The sequence below is a fragment of the Lepisosteus oculatus genome, chromosome 14 (assembly GCF_040954835.1).
Source record: "Lepisosteus oculatus isolate fLepOcu1 chromosome 14, fLepOcu1.hap2, whole genome shotgun sequence".
Classification (NCBI taxonomy): domain Eukaryota; kingdom Metazoa; phylum Chordata; class Actinopteri; order Semionotiformes; family Lepisosteidae; genus Lepisosteus; species Lepisosteus oculatus.
In genome coordinates, this window is record NC_090709.1 from 45,685,230 (window position 1) to 45,698,735 (window position 13,506).

The window sequence follows — 13,506 nt, forward strand, 5'->3', positions numbered from 1 at the left end:
CAGACAAAGAGGTGACACCTCAAGGTCTGCACGATCACAGCTCTCCGCCGCCCCAGGCTTCCGCTCGATAAGCTACTGGACACACCCGCCCCTCCTCACACAGACCGTGGAAAAGCCCCCGAGTGGGAGGGCTCGCTCTTCCTCCCAGGAGCTCTTGGACACGACGCCCAGACAGGGCGCGGGGAGCCGCCGCCTGCAAACACGGCTCCAGGCAGGACTCCACTCCGCAGGAGCCGCAGAGCAGAGGAGATGAGGGCAGCTTAGCTCCTGTGCAGAGACCTGAGCTGTTGTTGCTGTGGATGCTGTCTTTTCTGCACTCGGGGTAGGAGTGAATGTTGAGTTGCACTTAGAAATGAAGCAGAGCACTTCAACGGCACGGGTGTGTGTGTGTGTGCGCCCTGGTGATTCTGGGAGACAGATCGAACCTGGGCTAAAAGAGAGGGGGCTTAGCCCTCTTCCATTTGCTAGTTCAAAGTTGTACAACCCCTTTGTATCTGCTAGGCGGCGCAGTCGTCGTGCACAAAGAACACTTTGAAAAGCGTCAAAGGCAAGTCATTCCGAGTTGGTCGTTTGTGTTTTCCGTTCAGACGCGAAATGCTGACATGATCTCTCGGCTCCTCGGTTGTCATTTCTGCTCCGTAAAGGGATCACAGCACGCGTCGGCTTCCAGCATGCTGGGTCGGGACACGATGCCGGGGGTTGGAGAGAGCGATGTCTTCCTCGTTAGTATAGTGGCAAGTATCCCCGCCTGTCACGCGGGAGACCGGGGTTCGATTCCCCGACGGGGAGTAGCTTTTCTTTCACCTCCTTAGAGAAATGACTGCCTTTCACTTCTCTGTTTTCTTTCACAGCGTCGTGCACCTTTTCATTGCTCTCGCTTTCAGAGCCTCCGCACGGCAGTCGACTCGACATCAGGAAGCACATTGAAGTGAAAGCAGGAAGCGCTGCGACATGCACTGTGCAGATCCCGCCACACTAAGAGGTGAGTGGGTCTGTTCGATGCACAAAGAACGCTTTGAGAAGCGTCAAAGGCAAGTCATTCCGAGTTGGTCGTTTGTGTTTTCCGTTCAGACGCGAAATGCTGAAATGATCTCTCGGCTCCTCGGTTGTCATTTCTGCTCCGTAAAGGAATCACAGCACGCGTCGGCTTCCAGCACGGTGGGTCGGGACACGATGCCGGGGGTCGGAGAGAGCGATGTCTTCCTCGTTAGTATAGGACCTGTCACCTGTCCCCACCTGTCACGCGGGAGACTGGGGTGCATCAGGACGCGCCTTGAAGTGAAAGCAGGATGCGCTGTGACATGCACTGTGCAGATCCCGCCACACTAAGAGGTGGGTCCAGTGGGTCTGTTCGATCACAGCGCTAGGCGAATCCCCAATCCCCTTTTGTGCCTGGCGACAAAAGATGTCTGTTTCCGCCCGGTTTCGAACCGGGGACCTTTCGCGTGTGAGGCGAACGTGATAACCACTACACTACGGAAACGGTGGTAAGACGTGCCCAGCGGCCCAGCGCTGAGCTTCGCCAATGCGATTTAGCTGCTTCCAGTGCCTTTATTGGAGTGCGCTGATGGACCGTGCTCTCTCTCCAGAGACCAGCACGCCTGTCATGGACGGAGCAGGAAAGGCGGCGCCACATTCTACAGCCCTCTCCACGCAATCGACGAAATCGGGCTACTGAAGTGGAGAAAATCGCCTCTCCAGAAAGTGCAAATATCATCTTGGAGACTATAAATCCTATTGCCGAAGGTCAGCCCTGTCTACCAGAGTAACCCTCCCACAGCGATGATCAGCTCGTCTCACACGCGAGAAGTTTCGGTTGGAAACAAGCGCCCCCTCTTCTCGCACGTTTTGCACGTTCGAGTAGTTTTAATGCGGCTCTTTCGTACACGGTGCTGATCTTTTGGAAAGCAGGAGGCAAAACCGAGTCGAACCGCCTGGGTGAAAACCAGGAACCCTAACCGCTAGACTATATGGCAGCGAACAACCATGCTGTTCACGGCATCAAGCAAGCAAACTACATAAATATGAGAAAACACGCAAGAGAGTTGTCACTCAGAGTGTCGAAGGGTCGATGTATACTGGGGCTCAGTTGAAATGCAACGTCAGGACTTTTCCGAATTATGTCACACGAAGAGAGCACAGCCCTTTCCGCCCTGCCGCGTGTGTCTCGGTAACTCGCTGTGATCGTATAGTGGTCAGTACTTTGCGTTGTGGCCGCAACAACCCCGGTTCGAATCCGGGTCACGGCAGAATAGGGGCGTCTGCTTTTACTACTCGCGCGAATGAAGGCAAAAAAAAGCCAATCGACGTGAACGAACGGCGCTTTACAGAGGAGTACTGCCTGACTGGATCGTTGATGAACGACAGAGGCCACTCCGACCTCTTCTCGGTTTTCTTCAATGACTTACTAAGGATCTTCTTCACATTCGCCCATGCAGGGGAAGCCAGTTACACCAAAGCAAACGCAGGAAAGTGCATTTCAAGCAGAGACCAGGAGGGACTTGTTTACACCGAGAGTGGGCGGAGAATGGAACAATGCGCCCAGCCCTGTTGCTGGAGCCGATTCTTGATGAGCTCTTGGGCTCACTAAGAGGCCCCCGCTGGATGCTAATCTTTCTGTTGTTCTTGCAGGTCCTGCGCTGCTTTTGAGCCGACAGAGCTCGACCTGGTCTGTCGGCACAGCCCAATTGCAAATGATCGGCTCCGCGTACAGAAGGAACGTGCGTTTGGTACAAGAGTGCACGAAGGCACCGGAAATACATTGGGAACAAATGACCGGTCGCTCAAGACCTCTGTGAAGTACAGGAGCGTGCAAAACGAGGCTGTTTCCGCCCGGTCTCGAACCGGGGACCTTTCGCGTGTTAGGCGAACGTGATAGCCGCTACACTACGGAAACCTGTAGGGACTGCTGCTGGTGTCTCGCTTGCGTTTCGGGCTGAGAAAGGGACGCGTCACTTTAGGCAGGTGGCGCTGGAGAGAGGAACAAAGGGCGCGATGAAACAAAATGCCGAAACCCGGGATCGAACCAGGGACCTTTAGATCTTCAGTCTAACGCTCTCCCAACTGAGCTATTTCGGCAGTGCGCAAAGCCCACAGCCACCTGCTCCAGCCTTCCTGTGTTGTGGCATGAGCGCACCAAGAGTAGCGGGAGAGTGTTGCAGGAACGTCACTCAGAAGGAAAGCCACCCAGCTGCGCCCTCTGAGCTCTGTCCAGCGCATCTTCCTCGCATGGACTCCTGCCTGCGACGGGCAGGAAACAATTAGCAAGAACAGAACGACACGCCATGGGTGTCTCATGACCGCACCTTAGGTTGTGACACGTGCAGGTGTGAGGGGTTGCCGGGCTACTTTGGAGCAGAGCTTGGGCGGAGGGGGGGCGGGAAAGCAGACAAAGAGGTGACACCTCAAGGTCTGCACGATCACAGCTCTCCGCCGCCCCAGGCTTCCGCTCGATAAGCTACTGGACACACCCGCCCCTCCTCACACAGACCGTGGAAAAGCCCCCGAGTGGGAGGGCTCGCTCTTCCTCCCAGGAGCTCTTGGACACGACGCCCAGACAGGGCGCGGGGAGCCGCCGCCTGCAAACACGGCTCCAGGCAGGACTCCACTCCGCAGGAGCCGCAGAGCAGAGGAGATGAGGGCAGCTTAGCTCCTGTGCAGAGACCTGAGCTGTTGTTGCTGTGGATGCTGTCTTTTCTGCACTCGGGGTAGGAGTGAATGTTGAGTTGCACTTAGAAATGAAGCAGAGCACTTCAACGGCACGGGTGTGTGTGTGTGTGCGCCCTGGTGATTCTGGGAGACAGATCGAACCTGGGCTAAAAGAGAGGGGGCTTAGCCCTCTTCCATTTGCTAGTTCAAAGTTGTACAACCCCTTTGTATCTGCTAGGCGGCGCAGTCGTCGTGCACAAAGAACACTTTGAAAAGCGTCAAAGGCAAGTCATTCCGAGTTGGTCGTTTGTGTTTTCCGTTCAGACGCGAAATGCTGACATGATCTCTCGGCTCCTCGGTTGTCATTTCTGCTCCGTAAAGGGATCACAGCACGCGTCGGCTTCCAGCATGCTGGGTCGGGACACGATGCCGGGGGTTGGAGAGAGCGATGTCTTCCTCGTTAGTATAGTGGCAAGTATCCCCGCCTGTCACGTGGGAGACCGGGGTTCGATTCCCCGACGGGGAGTAGCTTTTCTTTCACCTCCTTAGAGAAATGACTGCCTTTCACTTCTCTGTTTTCTTTCACAGCGTCGTGCACCTTTTCATTGCTCTCGCTTTCAGAGCCTCCGCACGGCAGTCGACTCGACATCAGGAAGCACATTGAAGTGAAAGCAGGAAGCGCTGCGACATGCACTGTGCAGATCCCGCCACACTAAGAGGTGAGTGGGTCTGTTCGATGCACAAAGAACGCTTTGAGAAGCGTCAAAGGCAAGTCATTCCGAGTTGGTCGTTTGTGTTTTCCGTTCAGACGCGAAATGCTGAAATGATCTCTCGGCTCCTCGGTTGTCATTTCTGCTCCGTAAAGGAATCACAGCACGCGTCGGCTTCCAGCACGGTGGGTCGGGACACGATGCCGGGGGTCGGAGAGAGCGATGTCTTCCTCGTTAGTATAGGACCTGTCACCTGTCCCCACCTGTCACGCGGGAGACTGGGGTGCATCAGGACGCGCCTTGAAGTGAAAGCAGGATGCGCTGTGACATGCACTGTGCAGATCCCGCCACACTAAGAGGTGGGTCCAGTGGGTCTGTTCGATCACAGCGCTAGGCGAATCCCCAATCCCCTTTTGTGCCTGGCGACAAAAGATGTCTGTTTCCGCCCGGTTTCGAACCGGGGACCTTTCGCGTGTGAGGCGAACGTGATAACCACTACACTACGGAAACGGTGGTAAGACGTGCCCAGCGGCCCAGCGCTGAGCTTCGCCAATGCGATTTAGCTGCTTCCAGTGCCTTTATTGGAGTGCGCTGATGGACCGTGCTCTCTCTCCAGAGACCAGCACGCCTGTCATGGACGGAGCAGGAAAGGCGGCGCCACATTCTACAGCCCTCTCCACGCAATCGACGAAATCGGGCTACTGAAGTGGAGAAAATCGCCTCTCCAGAAAGTGCAAATATCATCTTGGAGACTATAAATCCTATTGCCGAAGGTCAGCCCTGTCTACCAGAGTAACCCTCCCACAGCGATGATCAGCTCGTCTCACACGCGAGAAGTTTCGGTTGGAAACAAGCGCCCCCTCTTCTCGCACGTTTTGCACGTTCGAGTAGTTTTAATGCGGCTCTTTCGTACACGGTGCTGATCTTTTGGAAAGCAGGAGGCAAAACCGAGTCGAACCGCCTGGGTGAAAACCAGGAACCCTAACCGCTAGACTATATGGCAGCGAACAACCATGCTGTTCACGGCATCAAGCAAGCAAACTACATAAATATGAGAAAACACGCAAGAGAGTTGTCACTCAGAGTGTCGAAGGGTCGATGTATACTGGGGCTCAGTTGAAATGCAACGTCAGGACTTTTCCGAATTATGTCACACGAAGAGAGCACAGCCCTTTCCGCCCTGCCGCCTGTGTCTCGGTAACTCGCTGTGATCGTATAGTGGTCAGTACTTTGCGTTGTGGCCGCAACAACCCCGGTTCGAATCCGGGTCACGGCAGAATAGGGGCGTCTGCTTTTACTACTCGCGCGAATGAAGGCAAAAAAAAGCCAATCGACGTGAACGAACGGCGCTTTACAGAGGAGTACTGCCTGACTGGATCGTTGATGAACGACAGAGGCCACTCCGACCTCTTCTCGGTTTTCTTCAATGACTTACTAAGGATCTTCTTCACATTCGCCCATGCAGGGGAAGCCAGTTACACCAAAGCAAACGCAGGAAAGTGCATTTCAAGTAGAGACCAGGAGGGACTTGTTTACACCGAGAGTGGGCGGAGAATGGAACAATGCGCCCAGCCCTGTTGCTGGAGCCGATTCTTGATGAGCTCTTGGGCTCACTAAGAGGCCCCCGCTGGATGCTAATCTTTCTGTTGTTCTTGCAGGTCCTGCGCTGCTTTTGAGCCGACAGAGCTCGACCTGGTCTGTCGGCACAGCCCAATTGCAAATGATCGGCTCCGCGTACAGAAGGAACGTGCGTTTGGTACAAGAGTGCACGAAGGCACCGGAAATACATTGGGAACAAATGACCGATCGCTCAAGACCTCTGTGAAGTACAGGAGCGTGCAAAACGAGGCTGTTTCCGCCCGGTCTCGAACCGGGGACCTTTCGCGTGTTAGGCGAACGTGATAGCCGCTACACTACGGAAACCTGTAGGGACTGCTGCTGGTGTCTCGCTTGCGTTTCGGGCTGAGAAAGGGACGCGTCACTTTAGGCAGGTGGCGCTGGAGAGAGGAACAAAGGGCGCGATGAAACAAAATGCCGAAACCCGGGATCTTTAGATCTTCAGTCTAACGCTCTCCCAACTGAGCTATTTCGGCAGTGCGCAAAGCCCACAGCCACCTGCTCCAGCCTTCCTGTGTTGTGGCATGAGCGCACCAAGAGTAGCGGGAGAGTGTTGCAGGAACGTCACTCAGAAGGAAAGCCACCCAGCTGCGCCCTCTGAGCTCTGTCCAGCGCATCTTCCTCGCATGGACTCCTGCCTGCGACGGGCAGGAAACAATTAGCAAGAACAGAACGACACGCCATGGGTGTCTCATGACCGCACCTTAGGTTGTGACACGTGCAGGTGTGAGGGGTTGCCGGGCTACTTTGGAGCAGAGCTTGGGCGGAGGGGGGGCGGGAAAGCAGACAAAGAGGTGACACCTCAAGGTCTGCACGATCACAGCTCTCCGCCGCCCCAGGCTTCCGCTCGATAAGCTACTGGACACACCCGCCCCTCCTCACACAGACCGTGGAAAAGCCCCCGAGTGGGAGGGCTCGCTCTTCCTCCCAGGAGCTCTTGGACACGACGCCCAGACAGGGCGCGGGGAGCCGCCGCCTGCAAACACGGCTCCAGGCAGGACTCCACTCCGCAGGAGCCGCAGAGCAGAGGAGATGAGGGCAGCTTAGCTCCTGTGCAGAGACCTGAGCTGTTGTTGCTGTGGATGCTGTCTTTTCTGCACTCGGGGTAGGAGTGAATGTTGAGTTGCACTTAGAAATGAAGCAGAGCACTTCAACGGCACGGGTGTGTGTGTGTGTGCGCCCTGGTGATTCTGGGAGACAGATCGAACCTGGGCTAAAAGAGAGGGGGCTTAGCCCTCTTCCATTTGCTAGTTCAAAGTTGTACAACCCCTTTGTATCTGCTAGGCGGCGCAGTCGTCGTGCACAAAGAACACTTTGAAAAGCGTCAAAGGCAAGTCATTCCGAGTTGGTCGTTTGTGTTTTCCGTTCAGACGCGAAATGCTGACATGATCTCTCGGCTCCTCGGTTGTCATTTCTGCTCCGTAAAGGGATCACAGCACGCGTCGGCTTCCAGCATGCTGGGTCGGGACACGATGCCGGGGGTTGGAGAGAGCGATGTCTTCCTCGTTAGTATAGTGGCAAGTATCCCCGCCTGTCACGCGAGAGACCGGGGTTCGATTCCCCGACGGGGAGTAGCTTTTCTTTCACCTCCTTAGAGAAATGACTGCCTTTCACTTCTCTGTTTTCTTTCACAGCGTCGTGCACCTTTTCATTGCTCTCGCTTTCAGAGCCTCCGCACGGCAGTCGACTCGACATCAGGAAGCACATTGAAGTGAAAGCAGGAAGCGCTGCGACATGCACTGTGCAGATCCCGCCACACTAAGAGGTGAGTGGGTCTGTTCGATGCACAAAGAACGCTTTGAGAAGCGTCAAAGGCAAGTCATTCCGAGTTGGTCGTTTGTGTTTTCCGTTCAGACGCGAAATGCTGAAATGATCTCTCGGCTCCTCGGTTGTCATTTCTGCTCCGTAAAGGAATCACAGCACGCGTCGGCTTCCAGCACGGTGGGTCGGGACACGATGCCGGGGGTCGGAGAGAGCGATGTCTTCCTCGTTAGTATAGGACCTGTCACCTGTCCCCACCTGTCACGCGGGAGACTGGGGTGCATCAGGACGCGCCTTGAAGTGAAAGCAGGATGCGCTGTGACATGCACTGTGCAGATCCCGCCACACTAAGAGGTGGGTCCAGTGGGTCTGTTCGATCACAGCGCTAGGCGAATCCCCAATCCCCTTTTGTGCCTGGCGACAAAAGATGTCTGTTTCCGCCCGGTTTCAAACCGGGGACCTTTCGCGTGTGAGGCGAACGTGATAACCACTACACTACGGAAACGGTGGTAAGACGTGCCCAGCGGCCCAGCGCTGAGCTTCGCCAATGCGATTTAGCTGCTTCCAGTGCCTTTATTGGAGTGCGCTGATGGACCGTGCTCTCTCTCCAGAGACCAGCACGCCTGTCATGGACGGAGCAGGAAAGGCGGCGCCACATTCTACAGCCCTCTCCACGCAATCGACGAAATCGGGCTACTGAAGTGGAGAAAATCGCCTCTCCAGAAAGTGCAAATATCATCTTGGAGACTATAAATCCTATTGCCGAAGGTCAGCCCTGTCTACCAGAGTAACCCTCCCACAGCGATGATCAGCTCGTCTCACACGCGAGAAGTTTCGGTTGGAAACAAGCGCCCCCTCTTCTCGCACGTTTTGCACGTTCGAGTAGTTTTAATGCGGCTCTTTCGTACACGGTGCTGATCTTTTGGAAAGCAGGAGGCAAAACCGAGTCGAACCGCCTGGGTGAAAACCAGGAACCCTAACCGCTAGACTATATGGCAGCGAACAACCATGCTGTTCACGGCATCAAGCAAGCAAACTACATAAATATGAGAAAACACGCAAGAGAGTTGTCACTCAGAGTGTCGAAGGGTCGATGTATACTGGGGCTCAGTTGAAATGCAACGTCAGGACTTTTCCGAATTATGTCACACGAAGAGAGCACAGCCCTTTCCGCCCTGCCGCGTGTGTCTCGGTAACTCGCTGTGATCGTATAGTGGTCAGTACTTTGCGTTGTGGCCGCAACAACCCCGGTTCGAATCCGGGTCACGGCAGAATAGGGGCGTCTGCTTTTACTACTCGCACGAATGAAGGCAAAAAAAAGCCAATCGACGTGAACGAACGGCGCTTTACAGAGGAGTACTGCCTGACTGGATCGTTGATGAACGACAGAGGCCACTCCGACCTCTTCTCGGTTTTCTTCAATGACTTACTAAGGATCTTCTTCACATTCGCCCATGCAGGGGAAGCCAGTTACACCAAAGCAAACACAGGAAAGTGCATTTCAAGCAGAGACCAGGAGGGACTTGTTTACACCGAGAGTGGGCGGAGAATGGAACAATGCGCCCAGCCCTGTTGCTGGAGCCGATTCTTGATGAGCTCTTGGGCTCACTAAGAGGCCCCCGCTGGATGCTAATCTTTCTGTTGTTCTTGCAGGTCCTGCGCTGCTTTTGAGCCGACAGAGCTCGACCTGGTCTGTCGGCACAGCCCAATTGCAAATGATCGGCTCCGCGTACAGAAGGAACGTGCGTTTGGTACAAGAGTGCACGAAGGCACCGGAAATACATTGGGAACAAATGACCGGTCGCTCAAGACCTCTGTGAAGTACAGGAGCGTGCAAAACGAGGCTGTTTCCGCCCGGTCTCGAACCGGGGACCTTTCGCGTGTTAGGCAAACGTGATAGCCGCTACACTACGGAAACCTGTAGGGACTGCTGCTGGTGTCTCGCTTGCGTTTCGGGCTGAGAAAGGGACGCGTCACTTTAGGCAGGTGGCGCTGGAGAGAGGAACAAAGGGCGCGATGAAACAAAATGCCGAAACCCGGGATCGAACCAGGGACCTTTAGATCTTCAGTCTAACGCTCTCCCAACTGAGCTATTTCGGCAGTGCGCAAAGCCCACAGCCACCTGCTCCAGCCTTCCTGTGTTGTGGCATGAGCGCACCAAGAGTAGCGGGAGAGTGTTGCAGGAACGTCACTCAGAAGGAAAGCCACCCAGCTGCGCCCTCTGAGCTCTGTCCAGCGCATCTTCCTCGCATGGACTCCTGCCTGCGACGGGCAGGAAACAATTAGCAAGAACAGAACGACACGCCATGGGTGTCTCATGACCGCACCTTAGGTTGTGACACGTGCAGGTGTGAGGGGTTGCCGGGCTACTTTGGAGCAGAGCTTGGGCGGAGGGGGGGCGGGAAAGCAGACAAAGAGGTGACACCTCAAGGTCTGCACGATCACAGCTCTCCGCCGCCCCAGGCTTCCGCTCGATAAGCTACTGGACACACCCGCCCCTCCTCACACAGACCGTGGAAAAGCCCCCGAGTGGGAGGGCTCGCTCTTCCTCCCAGGAGCTCTTGGACACGACGCCCAGACAGGGCGCGGGGAGCCGCCGCCTGCAAACACGGCTCCAGGCAGGACTCCACTCCGCAGGAGCCGCAGAGCAGAGGAGATGAGGGCAGCTTAGCTCCTGTGCAGAGACCTGAGCTGTTGTTGCTGTGGATGCTGTCTTTTCTGCACTCGGGGTAGGAGTGAATGTTGAGTTGCACTTAGAAATGAAGCAGAGCACTTCAACGGCACGGGTGTGTGTGTGTGTGCGCCCTGGTGATTCTGGGAGACAGATCGAACCTGGGCTAAAAGAGAGGGGGCTTAGCCCTCTTCCATTTGCTAGTTCAAAGTTGTACAACCCCTTTGTATCTGCTAGGCGGCGCAGTCGTCGTGCACAAAGAACACTTTGAAAAGCGTCAAAGGCAAGTCATTCCGAGTTGGTCGTTTGTGTTTTCCGTTCAGACGCGAAATGCTGACATGATCTCTCGGCTCCTCGGTTGTCATTTCTGCTCCGTAAAGGGATCACAGCACGCGTCGGCTTCCAGCATGCTGGGTCGGGACACGATGCCGGGGGTTGGAGAGAGCGATGTCTTCCTCGTTAGTATAGTGGCAAGTATCCCCGCCTGTCACGCGGGAGACCGGGGTTCGATTCCCCGACGGGGAGTAGCTTTTCTTTCACCTCCTTAGAGAAATGACTGCCTTTCACTTCTCTGTTTTCTTTCACAGCGTCGTGCACCTTTTCATTGCTCTCGCTTTCAGAGCCTCCGCACGGCAGTCGACTCGACATCAGGAAGCACATTGAAGTGAAAGCAGGAAGCGCTGCGACATGCACTGTGCAGATCCCGCCACACTAAGAGGTGAGTGGGTCTGTTCGATGCACAAAGAACGCTTTGAGAAGCGTCAAAGGCAAGTCATTCCGAGTTGGTCGTTTGTGTTTTCCGTTCAGACGCGAAATGCTGAAATGATCTCTCGGCTCCTCGGTTGTCATTTCTGCTCCGTAAAGGAATCACAGCACGCGTCGGCTTCCAGCACGGTGGGTCGGGACACGATGCCGGGGGTCGGAGAGAGCGATGTCTTCCTCGTTAGTATAGGACCTGTCACCTGTCCCCACCTGTCACGCGGGAGACTGGGGTGCATCAGGACGCGCCTTGAAGTGAAAGCAGGATGCGCTGTGACATGCACTGTGCAGATCCCGCCACACTAAGAGGTGGGTCCAGTGGGTCTGTTCGATCACAGCGCTAGGCGAATCCCCAATCCCCTTTTGTGCCTGGCGACAAAAGATGTCTGTTTCCGCCCGGTTTCGAACCGGGGACCTTTCGCGTGTGAGGCGAACGTGATAACCACTACACTACGGAAACGGTGGTAAGACGTGCCCAGCGGCCCAGCGCTGAGCTTCGCCAATGCGATTTAGCTGCTTCCAGTGCCTTTATTGGAGTGCGCTGATGGACCGTGCTCTCTCTCCAGAGACCAGCACGCCTGTCATGGACGGAGCAGGAAAGGCGGCGCCACATTCTACAGCCCTCTCCACGCAATCGACGAAATCGGGCTACTGAAGTGGAGAAAATCGCCTCTCCAGAAAGTGCAAATATCATCTTGGAGACTATAAATCCTATTGCCGAAGGTCAGCCCTGTCTACCAGAGTAACCCTCCCACAGCGATGATCAGCTCGTCTCACACGCGAGAAGTTTCGGTTGGAAACAAGCGCCCCCTCTTCTCGCACGTTTTGCACGTTCGAGTAGTTTTAATGCGGCTCTTTCGTACACGGTGCTGATCTTTTGGAAAGCAGGAGGCAAAACCGAGTCGAACCGCCTGGGTGAAAACCAGGAACCCTAACCGCTAGACTATATGGCAGCGAACAACCATGCTGTTCACGGCATCAAGCAAGCAAACTACATAAATATGAGAAAACACGCAAGAGAGTTGTCACTCAGAGTGTCGAAGGGTCGATGTATACTGGGGCTCAGTTGAAATGCAACGTCAGGACTTTTCCGAATTATGTCACACGAAGAGAGCACAGCCCTTTCCGCCCTGCCGCGTGTGTCTCGGTAACTCGCTGTGATCGTATAGTGGTCAGTACTTTGCGTTGTGGCCGCAACAACCCCGGTTCGAATCCGGGTCACGGCAGAATAGGGGCGTCTGCTTTTACTACTCGCGCGAATGAAGGCAAAAAAAAGCCAATCGACGTGAACGAACGGCGCTTTACAGAGGAGTACTGCCTGACTGGATCGTTGATGAACGACAGAGGCCACTCCGACCTCTTCTCGGTTTTCTTCAATGACTTACTAAGGATCTTCTTCACATTCGCCCATGCAGGGGAAGCCAGTTACACCAAAGCAAACGCAGGAAAGTGCATTTCAAGCAGAGACCAGGAGGGACTTGTTTACACCGAGAGTGGGCGGAGAATGGAACAATGCGCCCAGCCCTGTTGCTGGAGCCGATTCTTGATGAGCTCTTGGGCTCACTAAGAGGCCCCCGCTGGATGCTAATCTTTCTGTTGTTCTTGCAGGTCCTGCGCTGCTTTTGAGCCGACAGAGCTCGACCTGGTCTGTCGGCACAGCCCAATTGCAAATGATCGGCTCCGCGTACAGAAGGAACGTGCGTTTGGTACAAGAGTGCACGAAGGCACCGGAAATACATTGGGAACAAATGACCGGTCGCTCAAGACCTCTGTGAAGTACAGGAGCGTGCAAAACGAGGCTGTTTCCACCCGGTCTCGAACCGGGGACCTTTCGCGTGTTAGGCGAACGTGATAGCCGCTACACTACGGAAACCTGTAGGGACTGCTGCTGGTGTCTCGCTTGCGTTTCGGGCTGAGAAAGGGACGCGTCACTTTAGGCAGGTGGCGCTGGAGAGAGGAACAAAGGGCGCGATGAAACAAAATGCCGAAACCCGGGATCGAACCAGGGACCTTTAGATCTTCAGTCTAACGCTCTCCCAACTGAGCTATTTCGGCAGTGCGCAAAGCCCACAGCCACCTGCTCCAGCCTTCCTGTGTTGTGGCATGAGTGCACCAAGAGTAGCGGGAGAGTGTTGCAGGAACGTCACTCAGAAGGAAAGCCACCCAGCTGCGCCCTCTGAGCTCTGTCCAGCGCATCTTCCTCGCATGGACTCCTGCCTGCGACGGGCAGGAAACAATTAGCAAGAACAGAACGACACGCCATGGGTGTCTCATGACCGCACCTTAGGTTGTGACACGTGCAGGTGTGAGGGGTTGCCGGGCTACTTTGGAGCAGAGCTT

The 13,506-nt window shown here is 55.1% G+C and overlaps 19 non-coding genes across 19 annotated transcripts; 8 read left to right on the forward strand and 11 right to left on the reverse strand.

The window, feature by feature from the left end:
* Positions 1-717: 717 nt before the first annotated feature.
* On the forward strand, positions 718-789 carry trnad-guc (transfer RNA aspartic acid (anticodon GUC)). Its single transcript has one exon. It is a non-coding gene; the product is annotated as a tRNA-Asp (tRNA).
* Positions 790-1,410: 621 nt separating this feature from the next.
* trnav-cac (transfer RNA valine (anticodon CAC)) lies at positions 1,411-1,483 on the reverse strand. The gene has a single exon. It is a non-coding gene; the product is annotated as a tRNA-Val (tRNA).
* A 694-nt stretch (positions 1,484-2,177) lies between these two features.
* Positions 2,178-2,249, forward strand: trnah-gug (transfer RNA histidin (anticodon GUG)). Its single transcript has one exon. It is a non-coding gene; the product is annotated as a tRNA-His (tRNA).
* Positions 2,250-2,823: 574 nt separating this feature from the next.
* trnav-aac (transfer RNA valine (anticodon AAC)) lies at positions 2,824-2,896 on the reverse strand. Its single transcript has one exon. It is a non-coding gene; the product is annotated as a tRNA-Val (tRNA).
* A 109-nt stretch (positions 2,897-3,005) lies between these two features.
* Positions 3,006-3,078, reverse strand: trnaf-gaa (transfer RNA phenylalanine (anticodon GAA)). Its single transcript has one exon. It is a non-coding gene; the product is annotated as a tRNA-Phe (tRNA).
* Positions 3,079-4,102: 1,024 nt separating this feature from the next.
* trnad-guc (transfer RNA aspartic acid (anticodon GUC)) lies at positions 4,103-4,174 on the forward strand. The gene has a single exon. It is a non-coding gene; the product is annotated as a tRNA-Asp (tRNA).
* A 621-nt stretch (positions 4,175-4,795) lies between these two features.
* Positions 4,796-4,868, reverse strand: trnav-cac (transfer RNA valine (anticodon CAC)). Its single transcript has one exon. It is a non-coding gene; the product is annotated as a tRNA-Val (tRNA).
* Positions 4,869-5,562: 694 nt separating this feature from the next.
* trnah-gug (transfer RNA histidin (anticodon GUG)) lies at positions 5,563-5,634 on the forward strand. The gene has a single exon. It is a non-coding gene; the product is annotated as a tRNA-His (tRNA).
* Positions 5,635-6,208: 574 nt separating this feature from the next.
* Positions 6,209-6,281, reverse strand: trnav-aac (transfer RNA valine (anticodon AAC)). The gene has a single exon. It is a non-coding gene; the product is annotated as a tRNA-Val (tRNA).
* Positions 6,282-7,475: 1,194 nt separating this feature from the next.
* Positions 7,476-7,547, forward strand: trnad-guc (transfer RNA aspartic acid (anticodon GUC)). The gene has a single exon. It is a non-coding gene; the product is annotated as a tRNA-Asp (tRNA).
* Positions 7,548-8,168: 621 nt separating this feature from the next.
* trnav-cac (transfer RNA valine (anticodon CAC)) lies at positions 8,169-8,241 on the reverse strand. The gene has a single exon. It is a non-coding gene; the product is annotated as a tRNA-Val (tRNA).
* Positions 8,242-8,935: 694 nt separating this feature from the next.
* On the forward strand, positions 8,936-9,007 carry trnah-gug (transfer RNA histidin (anticodon GUG)). The gene has a single exon. It is a non-coding gene; the product is annotated as a tRNA-His (tRNA).
* Positions 9,008-9,581: 574 nt separating this feature from the next.
* trnav-aac (transfer RNA valine (anticodon AAC)) lies at positions 9,582-9,654 on the reverse strand. Its single transcript has one exon. It is a non-coding gene; the product is annotated as a tRNA-Val (tRNA).
* A 109-nt stretch (positions 9,655-9,763) lies between these two features.
* trnaf-gaa (transfer RNA phenylalanine (anticodon GAA)) lies at positions 9,764-9,836 on the reverse strand. The gene has a single exon. It is a non-coding gene; the product is annotated as a tRNA-Phe (tRNA).
* Positions 9,837-10,860: 1,024 nt separating this feature from the next.
* On the forward strand, positions 10,861-10,932 carry trnad-guc (transfer RNA aspartic acid (anticodon GUC)). Its single transcript has one exon. It is a non-coding gene; the product is annotated as a tRNA-Asp (tRNA).
* A 621-nt stretch (positions 10,933-11,553) lies between these two features.
* Positions 11,554-11,626, reverse strand: trnav-cac (transfer RNA valine (anticodon CAC)). Its single transcript has one exon. It is a non-coding gene; the product is annotated as a tRNA-Val (tRNA).
* A 694-nt stretch (positions 11,627-12,320) lies between these two features.
* Positions 12,321-12,392, forward strand: trnah-gug (transfer RNA histidin (anticodon GUG)). Its single transcript has one exon. It is a non-coding gene; the product is annotated as a tRNA-His (tRNA).
* Positions 12,393-12,966: 574 nt separating this feature from the next.
* Positions 12,967-13,039, reverse strand: trnav-aac (transfer RNA valine (anticodon AAC)). The gene has a single exon. It is a non-coding gene; the product is annotated as a tRNA-Val (tRNA).
* Positions 13,040-13,148: 109 nt separating this feature from the next.
* trnaf-gaa (transfer RNA phenylalanine (anticodon GAA)) lies at positions 13,149-13,221 on the reverse strand. The gene has a single exon. It is a non-coding gene; the product is annotated as a tRNA-Phe (tRNA).
* Positions 13,222-13,506: the final 285 nt, after the last annotated feature.